The following is a 24,057-nucleotide window of genomic DNA, read 5'->3' on the forward strand; positions in this document are numbered from 1 at the left end:
TTTAGAGGAGCGATAGAAAGGGATATACATAACTTCTTTACCTTCCCTAAGGAAGCGCATCGTCATTTTCAGATACCGAAACGAAAAGTTAGCCGTTAAGGAGTACGGAATATGACGTAACAGATTGGCAATCTGCTTGCAAAAGTGGTTAACGTTTCGCTGTCGAGACGCCCGACTTTTCTCCGGCGTATAGGTGTTAGAATAATAACAGCGCACACTTCGGCCGGCTTTCGAGATAGCCGAAGGCTGCAGAAACGCGTGAAACGATTTATAAATGGAGCCGCTTGCTAAGAGGCCTTTCACACGGAGCGGATGCGGGTCCGGAAGAAGTTTTAACAATTGGAATATACTGAGCCTTTCAGACGAGCCGAAATATCTACGCACCTAGGAAATGTTCATGCGGGTCCGGACGTCGTCCGCATGTGTCAAAACCTAAATTCGGGCTACACATCCGCACATAGAAGTTTTGACAATAGGTTTATTCGGAGCTATTCACACGATGCGGATGCGGAGCGATTTCATTCGCATCTTTGGCTACTTTTTGAAGGTGATTTTGCATGGAATTTTTTTAATTATTTGCCATAAATACCATTAAAAACACCATATGATGGTCCCTGCTCATTAATATGATGTACCCACATACGTCTATCCCTCCGTTTCCTTCTGAGATGGAGATATAGCAACTTCAACTGCCCTTTGTCCATATTTCACAATTTTATACAATAAAACCTGCCAACAACGGCCACTGACGGGACCAAAATTATAAGCCGTTCTGTTCATTACGAATATTTAATTGACTACATACTTTAATAACTTTTAAATTTAATTTAAAAATTTTAATTTTTTCTTTTTAAATCTTTAAAATTATTTAAAAAATATAAATATTTGAAATATTATTTTAAATATTTATTATTTTTTTTAATTTTACATCTTTTAATTTTTTTAAACTTTAAAAAATATACTTTTATTAAACAACGTTATCCACGTACGGTGTTCACTCAGGGCCGGATTAAGTCGTTTGAAGACCCTAGCACTTGAATATTTTTGGTGGTTCCCCCGATACCTACAAGTTTATTTTACTCGATATTCAGTCTATAAACATAAAAAAATTAAATTTTATATTTCAGAAGTGAGACTAATCTAAGGATGGAATTTCACTATAAAAGGTTTATGAAAGTTATTTTATAAAACTTGAAAAAAGCAACTAATAAATTCATTAGTTGCTTTTTTTAAAATAATTATTATAAAATTTTTATTGTGTAATCCGGACCTAAGGCCGGGATTATACTATAAAGTTTTATAAAATAACTTTTATAAAAGTTGAAAAATTCAACCAATAGGCGCATCGGTTGCATTCAAGCAAATGAAACCGGTGATCTTATTGGTTGAATTTTTCACGTTTTATCAAAGAGCTTTTACAAAACTTGAAAAATGTAACCAATAAATACTACATCTGTTACATTCGAGCGAACTTAATTGATCCGCCTATTGGTTGCATTTTTTAAGTTTTATAAACGAACTTTTATAAAACTTGAAAAATTCAGCCAATAATATCACCGGTTGCATTTTCTAGAATGTAACCAACCAATAACCTTATTAGTTAGATTTTTCAAGTTTTAGAAAAGGGATTTTATCAAACTTTAACAGTGTAATAACAGCCTAAGACAGAATTGTGATGCGAATATTTCTAAGCAGAGACATTTTGGAAGTCTCCACCCCTCCCCTTTATTTCTACTTGCAAATTCTTCGATATCTCCTGAATTTTTTTTTTTTAACATCGAATGTTTTTGGATTGGATTTTTCGAACATTGGATGTTTTTGGAAAAAATTTTTCTTCCATATTTTTCCGAAAAGACATATTTTTTTTGAAAATGTTTTTAAAATATTTTAAGACATTTTCTCCCATCGACTACTTGTGAGGATCGGAATGAAGACATCTTTATACCCATATTCTATGGGGCTCTAGATTAAACCAACAAAGAATGCCTCTAGGCTGCCTATGGGTGCTGAATCAGGGGTGAAGGAGAAAAATAATTACAAAAATTGTGAAAAAATAGTTTTTATGCACGAATTTCAACCTAAAGATGCGGGCAAAACACCCACATCTTCAGTGCTCGTGTGAAAGGGACCCGCGTTCGCATCCGCTCCGTGTGAAAAGGGCCTAAGCGTTGAAGGGTACGTCTCTGCGTCCAGACACGGTATCCAAAGTAGGTATTCGTCATTTCTTGTTCCGGATACTTCCGGATAAGAAATGTATGATTGCATAGATACTCGACACGGAACCGCGCGAGTTGGTATGGACGTTTGGTGCAAAGAGTGACCATCGACTGGGAGGGAGGCACTTGATTGTGAGGTGGTCTCGTAGTCAGATGTCTCGGCGAGGAGGGATAGTGGTCATGCATGCTTGGAGGTGAATGATGGAGAGCCTCATTTATGTCTAGAAAGTACTTTCTTCAACTACAGATGTGCTAGTAATAAACTAGCAATAAGCATCGCACGAACTTGTAATCTAGATATCTACTTACCTAGATGCGAGGTTAGAACAACAGGCCATTCAAGGAGGTCCAGTTGTTATTAACTCGAAGTCTCCTTTCGAAAAATATTCTTGGCTGGTTTTCAATTACATTTCTCATCGGTTTAGTTAATCTAAATCATTTTGAAGTAATTCAACTAGCCAATGAGTGCACGGGTTAGAAAATTTTTCATAAGTGTACGGGGACGGTCTCACAGACATATATCCGAATATATTTTTTCAAAATAATTTTGCAGCATTTATTTTTGTTAATTAATAATTATGCATTTATTAAATTATCATTTCAACTCTGTTATGAATATAAAATGAACATAATTAACCAATGCTGTGCTATTGCATATGAATTTCAAATTAAAAATATTGCATTACACATAACGTCTTAAACATCACACATAACGATTAAAACGGTGAGGAGTGTGCCAAACACCAGTCACGTTGTTGGTATTGACTATCAACTCTGAAGGTGTCCGGAATGGTTAAATGCGACCCTCATCCATCCATCTTATGGATAAATGCAAATAATATTCAATATTTGTTATCGTAATCCCCCGGCTATAGAGCATGGTCCAAACACTTCCAGCAGAAACTGAACTGTCGTTCCAATGTGATAATAGTACGAAAACTTCTTAAGTGATGTGTTATGGTTACGTTGCAAGGCAAAGAATCTTTAAGTTGCAACGTAAAGTGACTCAGGGACGGGTTATTCCAGGGGTGCGGTGCACCTCGGCGGCTTCTTGGGCTTTCGCTGGGCACAAATATTTAAAAAAAATTTCCGACAGTGAAAATTCACTTGACGCTACGCTATTTAGCCATACGTTAACAATGGAGGTGCTGAGGAAACTTGATAAAATAGACAAGGCCTGGGACAGTAATACCAGAAATAAAAATATACCCTATCACAAGTAGCAAGTAAGCGTGGTGGGCAATTTGGTGCTTTCAAACAATAATTTTTCCTGACGTCAAATAAACGAAAAGAAAATAATTCGTCTTCTCACTTGCCCAGTCCCCGAAGCATCAAAAACGCCTGTAAAATAAATTTCTTAGCTCTGGTCCAATTCGTGGATTTCACTACGAAAATCGTCATCCAAGACGAATATAAAATAACAAGTGACGCGTAGAGGAGGCGGATACTGAGCAACTAAGAGGTGAAAAGGTATGGCTTCGTTTACGACAAACGAGTACTAGATGCCTGATTTTTACGGCTCTCTCTCTCTTTCTATATGTACATATATATATATATAGAGAGAGAGAGAGACAGAAAGAAAGAGTATATACATATATACCTTATGGTTATTTAATTTTTTTTTTATATCTACCCTTTTTTTATTTCACGTCATATTATGTTTATTACCCATCACAACTTACCACAACAGGGCAAAACCCCCACTCTCCAATGTAAATACCCCTCCGCTCTATTTCATGAATAAATTATACTTTTTTGTTATAGCATATTGTTTCCTCTTGTACTTGTGTTATTTTCTTCCAACTGTCGAGTATATATAATTCTTGGGAAGTTGAAATTGTCATTCGCGATGGAGGAGCCTGGTAAAAAGGAATTAAACTCTAAATATTAATAGGCGTTACTATGAATACGTTTCAAGTGAACATAAAGTGACAAAATTTTTTTAAATCCCCAGAACTTTTGTCATTAACGATCATATGGGTGAGAATTTAATGGTATGGGGTTTCGTAATTGTGAGATTGTTCAGCAATTCGAGATGAGAGTTATCGATGCCATTCTGTTGAGACTCGTAAAATTCATGAAAAGAATCGAAAGGAACCATAAAGATAATGTTTTACAGCACAAAAGCCGGAATAACTTCATGGCAGCAGGCTTGTAAACATTAGAAATATCAGAAAGAGTACCGGAAAGAAAATCTTTTCATCGAAAATTCAAGTTTTATCGATAAATAATTCTTGAATTAATCTTCTATTGAAACATCGCGAATGAGATGAAATCTAAGGAAAAGTTTGAGTGAGTATACAAAGAGTAAAGTAATCAAATCCATCAGTACCTTCTTATCAAAATGTGAATAGAAATTCATTTGAAAAAATTAGTTTTGAAAATTAATTTTGGTTTTTTTCTAAAAAAGGAAAGAAAAAAAGTGGAAATTATTTTGAAGGAAAAACAAGTCAAGAACCATCCTATAAACATGGGTTAAAAAATAATAAAAATTTGAGTGAATGGGTGAAATAAAATCCTTCTGGTTTCGTGACATGAGCAAAAAATTGCCATGTTTTTCTAATATTGTAAAATACGATAACACTTTGTTAGTTTTTTCGAACTCGAAGTTACTACGTCGGTTGCAAGACTAATATAATTTTCAAACAAATCATGAATCGTTATCATACAGTGGTTATGCATCCATTTTTATACTGTATGCATATTCCAGGGGTGGGAAGTGACAAATTCAGGATTCTGAGCAGTTTTGGAGCAGCAAAATATAGGATTCAGAGCAGTTTTGGAGCAGATACAGTCAAATCCCGTTATAACGAACTCCAAGAGACCGGATAAATCACTTCGTTATAACGAAATTTCGTTATAAAGGAATTTCAGGTTGTTTGCATTGTTCCTATGTAAACTTATTTGAGGGATTAGAAAAGTGTTCGTTAAAACGAGATTTTCGCTATAACGGTATTCGTTAAAACGGGATTCGACTGTATTTATAAATTGGAGCAGTGAAATTAACAAGAATATTTTCGTTAATCCTCAACCCTTTTCAAAATAAAACAACTGCACTGTCTTTTGTTATCAAACATCTTTTTATCAGCTTGTTTTTTGTTTTTGGTGTTTCAGGTTTTTGACACCTTGTTTGAAAGAGCAGCTGTCATAAAATTTTACGCACCAGTCTATTTAAGATTATTTTTGCTTACTGAAGGCACAAATTGCCGTCTGGAACAGCAGCAGCAGTTCAAAAATGGGCTAAACATTTCCTATTAGTTTTCAATTTTTTTATACTCAGAAAGAACTTGTTTAAAAATGGGAGAGAATTTCGGAAGAATCATTACGATGTTTGGTGATTCAGTACTCGTTATTTAGCGAGATTGGCGATTTGACACTCGTTATTTGGCAACATTGGCAATTTAACGTTGTGGTTATTCGTTCTTTATTAGTTTCTAAATTAGCATTCGTAATTCGGCGGACATGATCTTTTACTCTCGAAATGATTTTTTTTTTTCAAGAAACATCGGGATTTGACGCAATGACGATCGACTATAGTAATTAGTAATTTCTGCTGCTTCGCCGGTGGCGAATTTTTTTCTTTTCTTTTTTTTAAAACGGAAACGGACTCACATTTGCGCTTTAAAGCTGAAAGACCATTGCAAACCATCTTCTGTTTCATGGTCACGTATATTATCGGGGTCTCGTGATGGAAAGCCCGATGAGGGGCCGATAGTTTAAATACGGCGATGGTTTAAGTACAGAGGAATAAAACACGCTCTTCTCGGAAAGAATCGTTTCGCGGCAAGCAGGAACAAAAATTTTTGGGGTCCTTACCGAAATTCCGGGCATACTGAAGCAAAATTCACTATTTTGGCTATTTGGAGCCGAAAAATACGAAAATACACTGTTGGAGTAGGATGGCACAATATGTTAATTTTGGCGCAGTGCGGCGCAGAGTTCCCACCCCCGATATTTCTTTTTTTTCTTTGATGCTCACTCTCATCTTTGAAATCATATAGGTTCCGATGTGATTCACATATGTGATTAGCCTTGTATTTATTCTCATACATCTCTGTATTTGCTTTGTCTATCTAGCTTTGATATTGCAATCATTTGTATCCATAATAATTTGTTATCTATTGATTGATTTTACAGCGTATTGATTAGGTGAATCCTTGAAACCACTGTGAAACTTATGAAAAACTAAAAGAACGAAATGTATCCTATTTTGTCGAATATGTGAAGAAATAAAAATAATCAATGAGTAATATTAAAAATAAAAAAAAAATTATTGTGTGATAACCGGAGTATTTTATGAAAACTGATTAAAAATCATTTCATTTAATTAAATCTAGGAATTTTATGTATTGTACACCTACGCGCTGAGTTGGCCTCTGACTACGTCATGAAACGTCACGATGGGCGAATCCTTTTATCTGCTTTCGGTAAGAAGGTCGCAGGGAAAAGGAGCAGGTTGGTATTTTCCATTGGCGTCTTTTGCACTATTTTAGAGCTTTTCCCCCCGTTTCTCGTCCTTGGAAAATGAACCCTCCCTTCGTGCGCCAAGGTCAGAAGCCAACTCAGTATGAGTACACAATAAAAGTAAATGTAAAATTTGTCTTGTTTCAATGTTTAACGCCTTGTTCATTTTGCATTTTTCATCCTAAATTAAGAATTTTGCCTTATTTATGGTGAAGAGAGGGAAGAAAACAGAAAACTTGTTTGAACTCATTCCACCGGAGTTTTGACGCATTATTATGCCCGTGATCGTAAAGAGGTTACGAAACAAAGTTTTGATGGGTGAACAAATCATTGATCCATCGTTAAACCAGAGCCACACTCGAGTCTAGCCTGATCAGCAGCTCCTAGAGATATAAGGCCTCCGCACGGGTTGCCAAGTTCATCGTTAACGTCATTAAGACTACCTAGCAAGTTTGCCACATCTTGAATCACAGCATCCTATTTCGTTTCTTCTTAGTTTGGCGCAGAATCTTCCTGGTTGGGTCACAAATACCGCATGGTGATTTGATGTAGGGCATAGAAATCTCCAATTCTGAGCCCGATCATTTCTTTTCCGCACAACGATGATAGTGGCACGAGCAGGGAATTTTTTTCCCTGAATATTTTGAGAGAAAATGGACAACTTGCTGACGTCACGAACAGCATGCGGAGGTCTTCTGTCTCTAGGAGGCCCTGGCCTGACCCAATACGTTCCATGGTTGGTCGTGGGCGAGAAGTGTGGCCGCTCTTCCATTGACAATGATCTCAAATGTTTGAGGCTGGAAGGTATTGGGAGGCAAGTCGAACAGGACGATCCGTATTTTGCAGCCTTCAGCCCAAGTCAAGGGAGCCGCCATCCTTCCCGATCTTTCAATAAGTCTCGCCACACATTGGTTGAAGAGCGCCAAGTTGCAACACTCGTTGGCTTATTAAATTCTTCTGGAAGCAAATATTCACCAAGGAGTTAGGCTAGGTCAATGTGTAGCCACGCTGTTGTTTCTTTGTATTAGGGAAAGGCAAATATTTGAGACTGACTATTGGGCCAGGCTTGATCACGTTTATGGCGCATATTTAAACTTCAACTTCGCAGCACAATTTCAGATAATTTAAGTGCCCTGCTTATGGTGTCTCAGCAGTTCCACCCAACATAAATATATTTTTGGGACAGATTTGCAGGAATAAGTGCATTCGAAAATTATCATAATTGGCTTTAAGAAAGAGATTTTATTCAAGGGATACTCATTTCACACATAAGTTCAAATTACTCATAGTTTCACATTAAAAATGCAAGGAGTATTCCATTCATTTTCACTCTCTTTTTTTTCCTTGGTTATCCTCATGCTTTGAACCTTCTTTTTCGTCAGAGGGCTTGGTATAAGGACGGAACCTCTGTGAACGTGCTGCAACTTCTTCCCGCGGTACCGGCGCTGGTGCCATAAGATTGCTTTTGATCGTGTCCTTGATCGTTTTATCTGTAGGTGAATTTGGTCGCAACGTCAAAGGAAGGTCTCTCGTAGATCCCCTGGAAATGGTAGCACCACTGCGACTGAACCTGGTGTTTTGACCATTCTTCGCTCGCAATCTGGTAGTTTTTCCTGGGGGCTTCAAATTAGATAGAACTTCACTTTTCTTGATCAGTTTGTAGGTCCCAGACTCTTCTGCTAAACTCTCAGATAAGAGTTCTTTCTGTAGACTCCGTTCAAAGTCATCTGGGTCACACTCTATGTTGTACAGTTCTTTCAATGCCACCAGAATATCCTCTTTTGCCAACCCAAGCAGACTGCTTCGGGTCTTACGTCTGATGGCGAACCTGATAAATGTTCCAATGTCTTTCGGCATTTTTTCTAATCAAAACAAATGGTTTTCAATATTAATAAAGGGGGAAGCGGTTGTAAGATATTTAAATAATCAATTTCATTTCTTAAAACCCTATTAGAGGAAAATTCCCTGAAACACCATAACGTAGAATTGTCCTTTACCAAACGATACTGGTGTCGCCTTGTAAAAGTAGTTGATTGACTTTGAATTAATAAATCATGGTTCATCCTATCCATACAGTTGATCATACTTCGATCATTTCTGCCTGACATATGCGTCCACCCAATGTAAACGTATTCAAAAACTGAATTCTCTCTTTATAACTCCAGCCGCATGTGCCAACGAGGACAAGCGTAGCTCTTCTCTGCACCCCCTTCAACCAAGTCTATGTCCCTCTGTAGGTATGGTCTCCAAAACCTTAAATCATACACCAGTCCAGCACGAACGAAGCCTCGGAAAAGCGGAAGAAGGAGTTTAGAAGAACACGAAGACACCTTTTGAAAATAAAACCGAGCATTCTATCCTCTTTTTTTTACCACCGCTGAACAATGTTCAGAAAATGTTACAAATGCACTTATTGCGTCACTGGTTTCACTGATGAGAAACAGTCCCATGATTCGTGACGTTAGTCTTGTTTTGGTTCACGACTGAAAAAGGTTATGAACCCCTGAGATATCCTGTAAACTTCATCAGCTCATTGGATAGCTAGAAGATGGCAGCAGCAGCAGTGAAATAATTGAGAGGATGACAGCATTATTGATCATGCCTATAATAAATTTTTCTGCTTTCCCAACTTCACTTTTTCTCGTGGAGAATGTTAGAAGTATGTTTGTTAACTGTATGTTTCGCAGTTACATGTACTGTGATACATACAGCGTGCATAGCAAACAGGGGGTAGAGCATTTTACTGGCGAACCGTTGATCCTAGAGGCGTACTTCCACTTAGAAAAAGTTTCCAAATAGTGTATAGTACTCAGATGCGTCATTAATTTATCAAGGGAATTGTACAGTTATTAAAACAAAAAACACTCTTTTTTTACTATCAAACCTACTTTCATATGCAATACCGAGTGCCTCAAAACCCAATTAGAAAATCGTTGCCCTGTCTCCCCTGATGCCGATAAAAAATTCCATGTTTCTAAGTGCAAAATTCACTGAGATATTTGAATTCGAGAAACGCAGGAAATTTGGGGATAAAACAGCTTTAAATGCTGGTAAAACGGTTTTTCGCATTTACAGCTGTTTTTTTTTTAATTTCCTCCGTTTTGCGAATTCGAATAACTCAGTGAATATTGCACTTAGAAACATGGAATTTTTGTTCTCATCACGAGAAACAGGCCAACGAATTTCTAATTGGGTTTTTTGCAGCACACGGGGACTGTATATTAAGTTACTTTTTTTAAAATTTCAATAACTATACAACCCCTGAGTACTATACGTTATTTGAAAACGTTTGGTAATTGCAAGTATGCCTCTAGGATCAACGGTTCGCATAGAATGCCACACCTCCCCAGTTTGCTATGCACACTGTATATACTTTTCGTTTAACTCAGAGCTTCCCGAAGTATGTAATACCGCTTTCCCCCCCCCCGGGGGGGGGGTGATGGAATGGTCCAGGATGGGGATAGTAAGAATAGGTATAAGACATTGGATCTTATGGATTATAGGCGCCGGAATCGGGGGCCGAGGCTATATTAGTATCCCCCCCCCCAATAAATATTGTTAATACCTAAGCAAATGTAATGCAACGTAATCCTTCCCTCCTGCGTACAAGTTCGAGTCCCGTTTATACGGGATGGCAGGCAAATCTCAGTCCCCTCCCCCTCAATGTTTTCTTCATGTCGGTGCCTCTGTATAACTGGACTCTTAAGTGGATTTTTACGACTCATCTAGGAAGCTTCTGCGAATCAAGTCTGGATTATAATTAGTTATTATTATTAATTAATTAATTGAATAATTAACTCATAACTGAAGACCCAGCTGTAAGTGGATTTGTATGACCTATGTCAGAAGCCACTGAGAATAAATTCGTTTCGCGCCCGTAGTTTAAAAATCCCTGGTTATAAGTTGATTTTTACGACCCATCTCGGGAGGCACTGTGAATCCAATTTAGATCATGATCTATAGCTCAAGAATCCCTGGCCGCTAGTGGATATGAACAACCCATATTGGAAGCCCCTGCGACCCGAGTTTAGGGCAAGACCCATTGGTTAAGAACCCCTGTCTTGGAGTCCAATGTAACTTTTTCAAGCGAGCACAAATAATTAGGGATTCTGTAATAACAACTGGGATTCTGGCCCAGTTATATCCACACCTCCAAGAGATAGGCGTCCGCACGGGTTGCGAAGTACATCTGTAACGTCATTAAGACTTCCTAGCAAGTTTCTCACATTTTGAAGCGCAGCATCCTATTTCGTTTCTTCTTATTTTGGCGTAAAATCTTCCTGGTTGTCTCACAAATACCGCATGATGATTGGATGTGGGGTATAGAGACCACGAATTCTGAGCCCAGTCATTTCTTTTCCGCACAACGATGATACTGGCATGAGCAAGGAATTTTTTCCCCTGAATATTCTGAGGCAAAATGGACTACTTGCTGACGTCACGAGCAGCGTGCGGAGGCCTTCTATCTCTAAGAGGTGCTGGTTATATACTGTTCAGTTTACTTCTTCCACTATCACTACCGTATATTTCTTACAGTTTATATCAGAAAATTCAATCGAACGGAGTTTCAGTTGATCACCCTAATATGTAGTATATATCTGCACCCCAGGCTTGAATTGTTTACAGCTTCTAGATGCGTCTGAAATGAGACTAGATAAATCTGTAGAGTAATTATCATGGGTTATAATTAATGTATGCATGTAAAAAGCATCTTGCAACCGATTAAAAGAACAGGTGAATGATAGCAAAGTAAGCGAAATGGGAGCATCATGAGAAAGATTCATCAACAACTACATTATACCGGACCTTAATAACAACAAGGTTCTCGCATCAAGGTGACGGACTCACGAGTCCGTCACTATAACCACTCGACCACCACAGCGTCACAAAAAAATAAGTAATAAATGGATAAGTCATAAAAGTGATTAATGACATCAAAAAAGCATAAAATGTAAGTAATATTTACGAAATAATTTCTTTATTCACTAGTAAACAACAACCAGACTATGAAAGTGATTGAATCCATTATTCTTCGATTATTGTTATACCAGAAAATCCATTATTCTTCGATTATTGTTGTACCAGGAAATCCATTATTGTTGGACTATTGTTATACCAGAAAATCCATTATTGTTATACCAGCAAAAAGACCCGTGGTAATCATCCGAAAATATAATCTCGAAGTGTAATTTTCCTGTCTAAAATTTTAAGGGGTATTTTTTTTATTAGTGTAAGACAGTGGTTTTCAACCTGGGGCCCCTTGCGGTCCTGGGATATTCTAAGGCTACAAGTGAAATCAGATGAAAGGGGCAGCAACGGAAATGGTAAAGGGGGCCACAGAGAGCCTTAAAGAAATAAAACTTCCAAGTGAAATACGGTTGAAATTTTTTTTCCAGAACCCAGCAGAGCCGTCGATTCAACCAGGCTGGTTAAGATAACCAGCACGACCTAGGAACTTATATTCATTGGGGGCGTGCAAGATGAGATCTGTTACTATGATTTTTTAAATATAAGTATGCAAGCTGTTATTCCAACTAAGTGGGGGCGCCCCAGAACATCACTTGCCCTGAGAACAGACGATGTTGAGACGGCCATGCATAAAACCCCCATAAGAAGGAAGCTCACCGAACTCAGGGTGATCTGTCGGGTGGTTCGATTTATCGTGTAGTTTAATCGTCCCGTATTTTAAACAGACCTATTTTCACCATAATAAGGCTCTCCAGAATGGTGATCTTTCCCTCCCCTCCCACCCTACTTCTGGACAGGTGACTGACAGAGGGTTTCAGGCATCAATTCTATTCATAAAATTTAGTTTTGATTAAATTCAATTCGATCAGTGGAAAGGGTCTTGCTCTTGAATGAGGGTAGGATGTGAATAAGACAGGCACGGCCCCCATAGGCGTGCGCAGAATTTTCTCCGGGGGGTTCGGAACTCCAAAACCCCCTTTGCGTACGCTAATGCGGCCCCCGCATAGATGGATCTGACAGGGCTCTAGCCTGGGGGCCTGTGAGACGATTCTTACCCTTTTTTGTAATTTTCAGTTTATAAATTCGCTATATATATATAGTGCTATGAAATGTCTGGTCTGGAGGCCCCACAAAAGATCATAGCCTAGGTGACCTGCTGAACGATATGGGGGGGGGGGGTCATGAAGACAGGGGAAGCCACGAGAAGAAAATATGGTACAAAGTGGGCCATAGGCTACTGAACCAGATACGCACCTTGTCCATATTCCCCTGCGGAACTTCTAACGAATTGGTTGGTGCATGTTGTAATGTGTGTGTGTACGCGTGTAGTGAACCTTCTGTGAAGTTTATTTCTGTGTAATGTTTGCTATGTTTAGTGCTGCCATCTGGCATCAATTTTTCTAACTATGCATGAAGTGTAATGATTGAATAGTATACCATTGTAGGCCTGTTGCTCTCTGTGGCGAGGCTTTTTAACGGGGAGATCGGCTCACATTTGTGCCTCGAAGTTGGGAACCACAGAATGTTAGCCATGGGCTGAAAAAGGTTGAGAAATACTGGAATGTAAGACACACTTAGTGTATTTTTTTTTAAATCAGAAAAAAATTCTACACCAAAAAAATTACCTGATGTTTGAAGGAGTATTTTCACTACTCAACGGAATTCTGGGGAGTAAAACTGAATTTTGATGAACACTGGAATTGGTGAACACTGCCGAGGGCGAAACGCACCGGGAGCGAAATGTAGGAGACAAGACATCGGGAGTGAAATTAAAGGATGTCCTGATCTTTACATAGAACAATATAGTTAAATCTATTGTTTAACACTCTGCCCGCTCCCCTCCTCACGAAGGGCCGTCTTAAGAGGATCATGGGCCTGCCGGCGAAGTGTGTCCGGAAAATTTATCGTTAACAATTCATCGTCGGAAATTCCAATTCGTTTCGCTCACTCTTCGTTTCACTCACTCACTCACGAACTCAGTAGCTAGCTCACTCGCTCACTCAGTAACTCATTCACTCCTGTCGAACTGTTGTTGGTGAATTTTCCGTAAACCCCGGTAAAGTGATTTTTCTGAGAATCGTCCTCCCTACCTGCCTAGAAATGCCTTCCTCTGCCTGATAATTTTTAATGAGATCTCATTTTCAGGAGCCCACTCGGGCCCTCATGACTTGAAACAGTACTGCCCATCGAGATAATTATAATTTCTGGCTACGGCCCTGCGGAAAGGGTCTACGCCATTCACTGGGACATCTTAGAATCAAAACCGTCTTTCGGGGTGTGCGGCAGGTGCAATCGCACCTGGCCCCCTCCCCTAAAACGCGGGGCCCGGTCTAATTTTCCCCTCGTGTATATAAAATGACCGTGGTAAAAATGATCAAGTGATTTAATTAAAGGAGTTGATGTTAGATGAGCAATGTCCGTTACACATGAGGGAAGGCATCCGTGGAGATTTAGCCTGATGTGGGGAAGGGTGCCGGTGATCCTCGTGTTTTCCACGATGCATATATTCGGAGAATCACCTTTGACCTTTGAAGACCGGATACACCCCGCTTCCCATCTCAGAGAGATATCGAAGCGTTCCCGAAGGATGGGTGTATCCGGAAAGTTTTATTAAGAACAACATAACATGACCACCTCAGACGAAGGCAGCAAAATAAAATAATTTACATAAAAATTGATCGTGAACTCCTGAAGTCATATAATAAATAAAATCTAAACAATCAACGCCAATGGGCAATCAAAATTATAAACGGGATTATAAGATGCTGGTGTATAGCCGTCCATCCCATAAAAATCCAGTAATCGTCAATTGATCGAGTGATTGCCGATAATCTTGGTATATAAAATTTCGAATCACTGTGAATTAGTCGCAGATCATCATCGTCTAAGCCGCCAGTCGTTACCGGAATCGTCACTGGAATCGTTACAGGGTGAACTGAGATCAGCACAATTCACTATATAGCCGAGTAAATAACACTTAATTCGTCCTTGCCATCGATGACTTGATTCATTTCCTTGCAGGTGAACTTGCTTCTGTTTTCCATTTATCGGTTACTTTTGATGACGCCGACGTGGTCGAAGATCATATTTCCTCTTGAGATCAATCGCTGGGGCTCTTGCCGGTTTGAACTCGTCATCGCTCCCACCGCTCAGACGCGCACTTCCAGTCTTCTTAGTATGTATGCGATGTAAGTTGCTATCGAGGAACAATATAATCCACCGCACCCGAGCAAGGCCCATAGGGCTCTTCAAAACTCTTTTTTTGAAACACAGTCGACCGTTTTCGGTAATGGGCCGTGCTCAGTTATCATGATCACTTTCTCTCTAGACCAAATGGAACTATTCCAACGGACGCGTTTCTGTATCTTATAGGCATCTTTATGTGCATTCTTGTCCCATAGCTGTTGCCACTTTTGTAACAGGTCACTTTTTAGCACGTGTTTGATGTGACTGCGAGGTAGCAAGAGTTGTTCTTCCGTTGGGAGATTAAGAGCATCTTTGGCCAATCTGTCCGCAATTTCATTCCCCGCTATTCCTGCGTGGCCTTTGACCCATTTGATACTGATAGACGGATGGTCGTATAAATGCTTGCGTATTCGCCGAGTATTTTCATGTGGAGTGCGCTGATCACGAATCGCATTAATACTAGACGCGATGTCAGTATATATCGTCGTCTGTTGATTCAGCTTAATCGCCCATTCTACTGCACCTAGTATGGCCAGAACCTCCGCCTGAAAGATACTGTTCCCTTGACGCGACCGTCGACTCCAAGCCTCTTCAACAGATCCTTCTGCATCCATAACTACGTATGCACAGGCCGTGGATGTCCCTGTTTTTGAGCCGTCCGTGAATATACTAATAGCTTCATCCGATGAGCATTGTTCCGTACCAGGCAGCGGAACTTGATTCTGGAACAAGTCCACACTGGGATGATGAAGCCAACTCTTATTATTCCCTTCGTAGGCATCAGGTGTTATAAGAATTCCGTCCATCCAAACCTCCTTACCCAAATGCAGGATTGTAGATCGACGAGCGTCATATTCAACATATAGGCTGAGCGGAGGGTTTCCCGTAGCAGTATACAGAACATCATTGGCTGTAGTTCTGTATGAACCAGTTACATACAATAAGAACGGACGTTGGGCAACATCGAGTAATTTACGGAGTCTCTGTGTCGGGTTTTTATACCAGATGGCGCTTGCGTATGAAATTTGCCGTTGTACAACCGATCTGTACAAAATTTTCCTAAATTTTTGGCGTATACCCCACTTTGGGCCTGCTATGCGTCTCAATTTTTGCATGGTATCTTGAACCTTATCAATTTGTTTCGCCACATGCGTCGTGAATTTGAACTGATGGTCAATATGCACTCCAAGATATTTCATGCATTTAGATATTTGCAGTCGAACACCATTGATTCTTATGCAGGGACGTTTTTTCTTGGGGTGTGGCCATAGTAATTTAGTTTTAGTCACCTCCATGCTGAGACGATTTTCTTCTAGCCATTTTGACAGTTCGTCAAACGCGGCATCCGCAGTGCTGCCAATGTCGTTGGGAGTTCTCGCCGAGATCACAAACACCAGATCATCGGCGAAAGCTTGGACATAGACATCCGGTCCCCAATTCTTTTTCAGCAGTGAGTCAAGCACGATAGACCATAGTAGCGGACCGCTGCATGAGCCTTGAGGACAGCCCATGGCCTGATGCTTTTCCGCGTCTCCTCCATCAGTTGGAATCACAACCGTTCGATCTTTTAGCATGTTCTCCACTATACAAATGAGATTGTAAGGAATCGGTAATTTTCGTATAATATTGATTATTATCTCATGGCGGACCGAATCAAAAGCACCGCGAATGTCTATGGAAACTATGGCCGTTACTTGATCTCGTCGATGTCTAGTCGTGATCTCTTCTATCAGTGATGCTATTGCTTTTTCTGTCGAGCCACCTGTACGAAATCCGAACTGTCTTGGGCTAAGCCAGTCTGCCTTCTCTAGATAGTAGGTGATCCGTTGCACCACCAATTTTTCTAGGACTTTACCCATTGTAGAGAGTAAACAGATGGGGCGATACGACTGCAGCACCCCTGGATCCCTATCTTTCTTCAGGAAAAGCAAGACCTTACCACGTTTGAAACACTTTGGGAACACCGACAACTTGACTAAACTATTGAAGATATCTGTGATAACATGACCATGGGCTGCGACTAGGGTTTTCAAAAGAGGAATATTTATGTTATCAATAACCGGAGCTCGTTTATTGTTCAGTCTTCTGACTATTTGATTGATCTCAGTATAAGTGAATGGTGGGTCCGTCATAATCATAGATGGCGTGTATGGAGTCAAATTTATACTATCCGGGAGGTTCGGAAAAATCTCCTCCAATTGTGCTTGGTCCGCTTCCAGCATCGTGGCACCAGTATGTGGACCGTTGGACATCATTACCTGTGGTGGTAGACGCTTCGTTTTGAACATAGATTTGTATGCTTGTCCAAATGGGCGGCTTTCCTCTGTGCAAAAGGCAATCCAACTAGTCGTTTTTGCCTTGTTTACGGCCTTAATATGCCCTGCTCTGAATTTTCTAAACTCCATCCTCGCCTGTACTCTATCATCACCCTTGGCCTTAATGAAACGACGCTCTAGTTTACGAAGTTGCCTGCGTGAAGCTGCTAACTCATCAGTCCACCATTTCAAAGAAGCGGTAAGACGCGGTTGTGCATATCCCAACACCTGGATACATCGTTCTTTCAGCCGCTGCATTGAGGCGTCAAAGCATGCATTAACCTGATCCTCATCCAAAACCATGTGAAGTTGTTCTTGGAGGTCCATGAAGATCTGCTCTGTAGCAGGCCTGATCTTTGCTAATCGTCTTGCGGTAGTTCTATACTTCGTAGGTTTTTGATATCTAGGCGTAATATTGAGTTGTAGATGGATATATTTGTGCGCACTATACGAATCTTCCGTACCTACTGACCAATCGGAACGCCTGTAAATATTTTCTGACGTTGTAAAAGTAAGATCTGGCCATCCTTTTGCGCCATAAAATTCGTAGGTAGGTCTTGTCCGTCTAGAATTAAACAGAAACAAGTTCCTGCTGGTGAGAAATTCCTGCATCGCGCGCCCTCTTTATCCGTCTCTCGATAGCCCCACCACGAAGATTGACAATTTGCGTCCGCACAGAAGATAATGTCGATACCTGGTGCTGACTAGCAAAGATCATCCATCTCCTCTATGGCTTCGTCTACTTCTTCGTACGGAGAAATGTATACACTAGCAATTATAAGTTCACGTCCCTGCAGACCGGCCGATCTTGTACGTGGCCGGTCTAATATGAGTCGATGGAACTAATATAGCACTTTTGCATAGTTGCGCCGTCCACGACTGCCATGATTGTGGAATACCACGTAAAAGACCTCTATTTTGCCATTGTTCGTGAAGTAGAACCACATCTACTGACTGTGCTCTTACGAAAGCCTCCATATGTTCGATACAGATCTTAGCTTTGTCTGCATTTAATTGGAGGAGACGAACTCCGTGTCTTACTTGGTTGTTTTTTGCCGAATGTGACGTCATCAGTTTCGTGTTAATTCACTGAATAGATTCAGGCCCATAGTTAGTAACTTACTGTTACACCTTTCTCTTCGACCGTCACGCATTACCAATCTCTGCGTCGCTGATAAAATAACTCCCGAGTCGACTGCAGACCTATTGTGAGGAGAAAACTGGGACACTCTCTGCTCCTCGACCTGTGGTCCGTGCTAAAGCGGAGGTCTTGCGCCCTGTTCATGCAGCACACAGTCAACACATCTGCCCGTTCTGTCCATATGAGTGTTGTTCGGTTGAGTATACCCGGTCATCTGCATTCGTCTCGTCGATACGCCTCGTATATTTTGCCAGTTCCGATGGCGATGGCGTCCGAGTTCACGTGTGTCAACATATACCCGCCTTTCCTCACGTACTACTCCTTGTGAGAGATGGTATTTTCTTCGTCGTTGGTCTTGTCGAAAGTGTTTTCTCGCTGTATCCAGTGTACTGTTCCTATAGTCGGAAGTATAATGGTCAGACGTAATGTGTTTCCGTCGGTGTGGTGGATAACAGTCACGCCCATGAGGATCATAATCAGACCTCCTGACATTTCTTTCAGCATCGAAATTGGGAGGGTTTGTGGCCTTCCTACTTAACGGCTGAGCCAACTGCTCTTCTGCGTGTTGTACCTGACTACGTCTATATACCTTGAAAGAGTCTAATTTCGCCGCACCACTGCTAGTGTTGGTTAGGTAGCTCATTAGCTGGTGACGAGCCTGGGGGGTTTCTGTTGCGTAAGTGTTTTTGCCATGCCGACTATTTTTACTGCCCTGAAGTTCTTCTCTCAGTTGCTCACGGCTATGTGTTGTTGTTACGGTATCAGTCCCTTTCATAGTTCGGTCATAGTCTTCACATCGTTCAGCCCAGGAGAGTGGGTTGGATTGTCTCTTTTCGTTCACGTCATGCGATGAAATTACCTCGGCTTGTACATCTGATTCCACTGGGTTTGACAAGTGTAGCGAGGAGATGTCCACGCCCTTATTCCTTTCAGATGCAAGCCGCCTGCCCGATAATATTTGATATTTGGACCCCTTTTGGCCACTGTCCCCCATTTTTACAACTTCTGCCCACGTTCTCTTTAATCCGAGGGAGGAAGGTGACAACACTTTCTCAGCTGGAAGCGCAGTGCTATTCTTCAGTTGCTTATTCGAATGCAGTTGTGGCCAGGCGTCCACCTTTTCAATTTCTATCGAAGGACTGTTCGTTTGCCTAGACCTGTCAATTTTGACTTTACGTTGTCTCTGACGTTCCCAAGGTAAAGTGGTTTCGTTGTTCCAGCTATCCTCAACGTAAAATATCGAGGTTGGCAGTTGAGAGGATACTGTCATCGTTGGGCTAACACAGGCGTCCCTCTCTCGTGGGACGTCTGGTCCCGTACCATTATATTCTGTATCACTTTGGGAAGCTACTACAAATTGAAAGTTCTGTTGCCGCTCGTCGGTGAGACAATCTTCCCGATCTGGTGAGTCCACGTCCGGAGCATGATCCAAAATCGTCTGAGTTTCTTTGTCAATAAGTGGACCAATTTCACTCCGACACACTGACAGATGATCAGTTTGAGTGTCTCTACTAATAAATATGTTATGTTCTCGCTGATTCACTCTCTTGACTACTGACTGCTTACTTTCGTAACACGAAACGACCGTTAGAACACCATCCGACCGAAGTTCATTCGTACATGATACGATTGTAGAACGTTGCGCGCTAGTTTGGCCCATTACACGATCGCTGACTTTTTGGGTCATTTTGCGCCGTAATCCAGGGAAGGTCACTTTGCTTGATTTACTTTTGACGTTAGAATTCTTCGTAGGCGAGGGTTGAGTTTCTGACCAGGTCGACTAATAGACGACGAACACTGTGTTGATCATTTAATGACACCTTGCGCCGCACCTTTCCCGAGGAGAGTTTTCGGGTGTCTCGAACGAGATTCCAAGTCGATTTAATTGCATCTGTGGTGCCTTTTAGCAGGCACTGTAGACTTTCATGATCACTGACAGGCAGGCGGTGATGGGATCTGCCCAACGAATCTCTTCGGGGATCAGTCAAAAGTGTCCAGATGTTCCGCGCAGCATCATACGTATAGAAGCCATCAGCATCGAGAGTTTCATTCGTTTCGTGGTCACCTAAGATCGCTTTTACCACAGAAGTTGGCACAATGTTCTTTTGGGTCTGGGGATGCAAAGCCTGAGTCACAACATCTGAAACACGAACTGTTGATTTCAGGAAGTTCCTCTTGGGAACTAATCCGTAGAGGGGAGTAGCAGTCTTCATTGAACATTGGCAGCTTCGTGTTGCGTGTCCCAGGTCCACCGGATAAGTCCAAAGCATTCAAAAGTTGCGAGCTGCGGATACTGGTGACATCGATATGGTCGTCCGATGACGTGGTGTTATTCATGGCCAAGTGGTGCCGCAATTGTTCAAATTTCATGTTGATCAAAGATTTTGTTCAGTAATGTGACTTTGTATTATCCTTGCTGTTGTTTGTGTTAATTTTATTTATTATACCTTATTCTAGGCAACTTTGCTTATAATAATTATTCTCGGCCTTTGAAGGAACAGTAGTGCATCTTAAAGTAATCTGCTCTCGAGGGCAGCCGAACATAGAATTCAAGAATAAGAACTCCTTTATATTACAAATAATAAGATTGGCCTTGTTACACATGTTATGGAGCCATAGAAGAATAATACAGCCTCTACAATAATGATAAATCTATAGGCTTGTATTAAGATGGCGGGTTTCATAGAATTTACTTTGAAATCGATCAAATTTTAATTAAAAACGATTTTCGATGATAAATTTGAACCGAACATTTATGTCACATATAAAGTACACAAAAATTATTCAATCAGCCGACATTTGATGAATTTGAAGTCGAATGGGAGGGCTAACGCTGTAGACAATGGCCGACCGATCCGCAATTCACTCGGCGCGATGTAAGTGAAGATAACTTTTCATCTCGACGCCGTAGACACTTGCTTCGAAGTTCTAAAGAGTCCTTTCGATGTCCTCCAACTCACGGCACACCAGGATCCGTCAGCTTACAAATGGTTAGCCGGGATATGATGTAATTCCGGAGCTCCGGAAAGACGTCTTAACACTGTAGAATTCATTGTCGCTCTTCCCCTCGGAGAATCACCATAAGAGGCTCACTAAAGGGTTTGGGAGAAGGGGGGGGGGGAGGATCCAAAGATGTTTTCGGGATAATTAAAACTTTGTCCGGTACCTTTTGGTGTGGAACAATATTCGAAATTTTTTCTGTTCCACATGCATTTTATATGCTATTGCGTTTAACATGAAACATTCATGAGCAACATTCCTAATGGAAACCATTGAAAACTATAAGAACACTGGACAAAAATCATTTATTTACTTTACTTACCTTATTATAAAGACCTGGAAAGAAAAATATATTTATTCAAAGGATTCGTCCGCAAGCTGCTGAGAAACGTCCAGAAGATCTAGGTGACGCGGACCAACCGAAACTAATTCGTTTCTGCTATGTTTTAGCCTTTGTTACAGCTGGGCTCTCAATGCTTAACGTCAGGGGCAAAGCTGTATTAAAGATCTTAAGTCGCTTTGGTCAGGGGTAGACAACCTCTGGTTCCTCTGGTCTGATCATCGAGCTTATATTACTGGAGGGAGTATGACGTCAGCGGTCTCACCTTGTCAGTGCTGAGAACGTTGTCCGCAACATCATTCATTGGAAGATCACGTGACTAAATGAACATCGGCGCAATCTCTTATTTTGTCATAATCAATATTAATATTTTTGAGAATATATAATTTTGTAATTTTGAAGATAATTGCAGATGATTGTATTTCATGTTAGAATTAATGGAAAATAAAAATTGAATTGAAGGTAAAATGGTAAATGAGAAAAATATCTGAATTATTTTGATATTGAATGATATTGAAAAGATAGATGAAGGAAAATACAGGACCAGTGATACAGGAGGGGAAGTTGGAAAGAAAATCAAAAGATTTCAAAAAAAAAAAAGAAAAAAAAAGATGGACGATATGGCGAATTGCCTAACATGGATCCTGCGTGCGATGACAGAGTGCGGAAGAATATAGTGACAAGATAAGTCTAAATAAGCTTTTCCTGGGGAACTGCAAAATTGCAGTAATTAAATAAAAAAAAAAAAAAAAAATTTGTAATCCAAAGCCATCGACCACGCCAATAGTGGTCACAATGATGAAGGAGATGTAGACCATTTGTTAAAAAATGGGTCTGGCGCTCTGTTTAACTGTTTCACGGTCACGGTCTTATTTTCTTATGGCATAAATAGCAGTTTAAAATAATAATAATAATTTTTCAGCATCGATATGAGATAATTCCAAAATTAAGAAAAAAGATAATTCCATCATTAATGAAAGGAAAATTCTAGAATTAATAAAAGAGATAATTTCAGTTCGAAAAAAAATGAGTGATATATCCAGCATTAATGAAAGATAATTCGAAATTAATGAACGATATTTCGAAATTAATAAACGATAATTCGAAATTAATGAACGATAATTCGAAATTAATGAACGATATTTCGAAATTAATGAAAGAGATAATTTCGGCATTAATGAAAGATGTTTCGAAATTAATGAAAGAGATTATTTCATCATTAATGAAAGAGATTATTTAATCATTAATGAAAGAGATTATTTAATCATCAATGAAAGAGATTATTTCATCATCAATGAAAGAGATTATTTCATCATTAATGAAAGAGATAATTTCAGCATTAATGAAAGATTATTCCAGATTAAATGAATGTGATAGTTCCAAAATTAATGAAAGTGGTAATTCCAAAATTAATGAAAGTAAAATTCTAGAATTGATAAAAGAGATAATTTCAGTTCCAAAATTAATGAAAGTGATAATTCCAGCATTAATGAAAGTGATAATTCCAGCATTAATGAAAGTGATAATTCCAGCATTAATGAAAGTGATAATTCCAGCATTAATGAACGATAATTCCAGAATCAATGAAAGAGATAATTTCAGCATTGATGAAAGTAATCATTCCAAAATTAATGAAGGTGATAATTCCGGAATTAATTAAAGATAATTCCAGAATTAATGGAGGTGATAATTCCAGAATTAATGAAAAAGATAATTCCAGAATTAATGAGATATAATTCCAGAATCAATGAAATAAATAAATCGAGCATTAATAAAAGAAATAATTTCAGCATTAATAAAAGAAATAATTTCAGCATTAATGAAAGATAATTCCAGTATTGATGAAAGATAATTCCAGTATTGATGAAAGATAATTCCAGTATTGATGAAAGATAATTCAAAAATTAGTGAAAGAGGTCATTTCAGCATTGATGAAAGTAATAATTCTAAAATTAATGAAGGTGATAATTCCAGAATTAATGAAAAAGATAATTCTAGAATTAATGAAAAACATAATTCTAGAATTAATGAAAAACATAATTCCAGATTTAATGAGATATAATTCCAGAATCAATGAAAGAAATAAATCCAGCATTAATAAAATAAATAATCTCAGCATTAATAAAATAAATAATCTCAGCATTAATGAAATAAATAACAATTAATAAAGGAAATAATCCCAGAATTAATGAAGGGAAATTCCAGAATTGATGAAATTTTTCAGCATTAACGAAAGAAATTATATTCCAGTATTAATGAAATATATAATTTGATCTTTCTTTTATCTTAAGATAAGTTCTCTATCCTTTTTTTCATTTTTAAAACACTATATTCAGAGACCGAACTGTGCGTTTCAATGGGGATATTCACAGAGTCACGTGATTCCCTTGCATTCGATATCCCTGCCGCCGACTGGATCAAGGTTTA

This window comes from Pholcus phalangioides, unplaced genomic scaffold, assembly GCF_987345545.1.
Source record: "Pholcus phalangioides strain wild (caught in Gottingen) unplaced genomic scaffold, Ppha-v1.0 ptg000009l_1, whole genome shotgun sequence".
NCBI lineage: Eukaryota > Metazoa > Arthropoda > Arachnida > Araneae > Pholcidae > Pholcus > Pholcus phalangioides.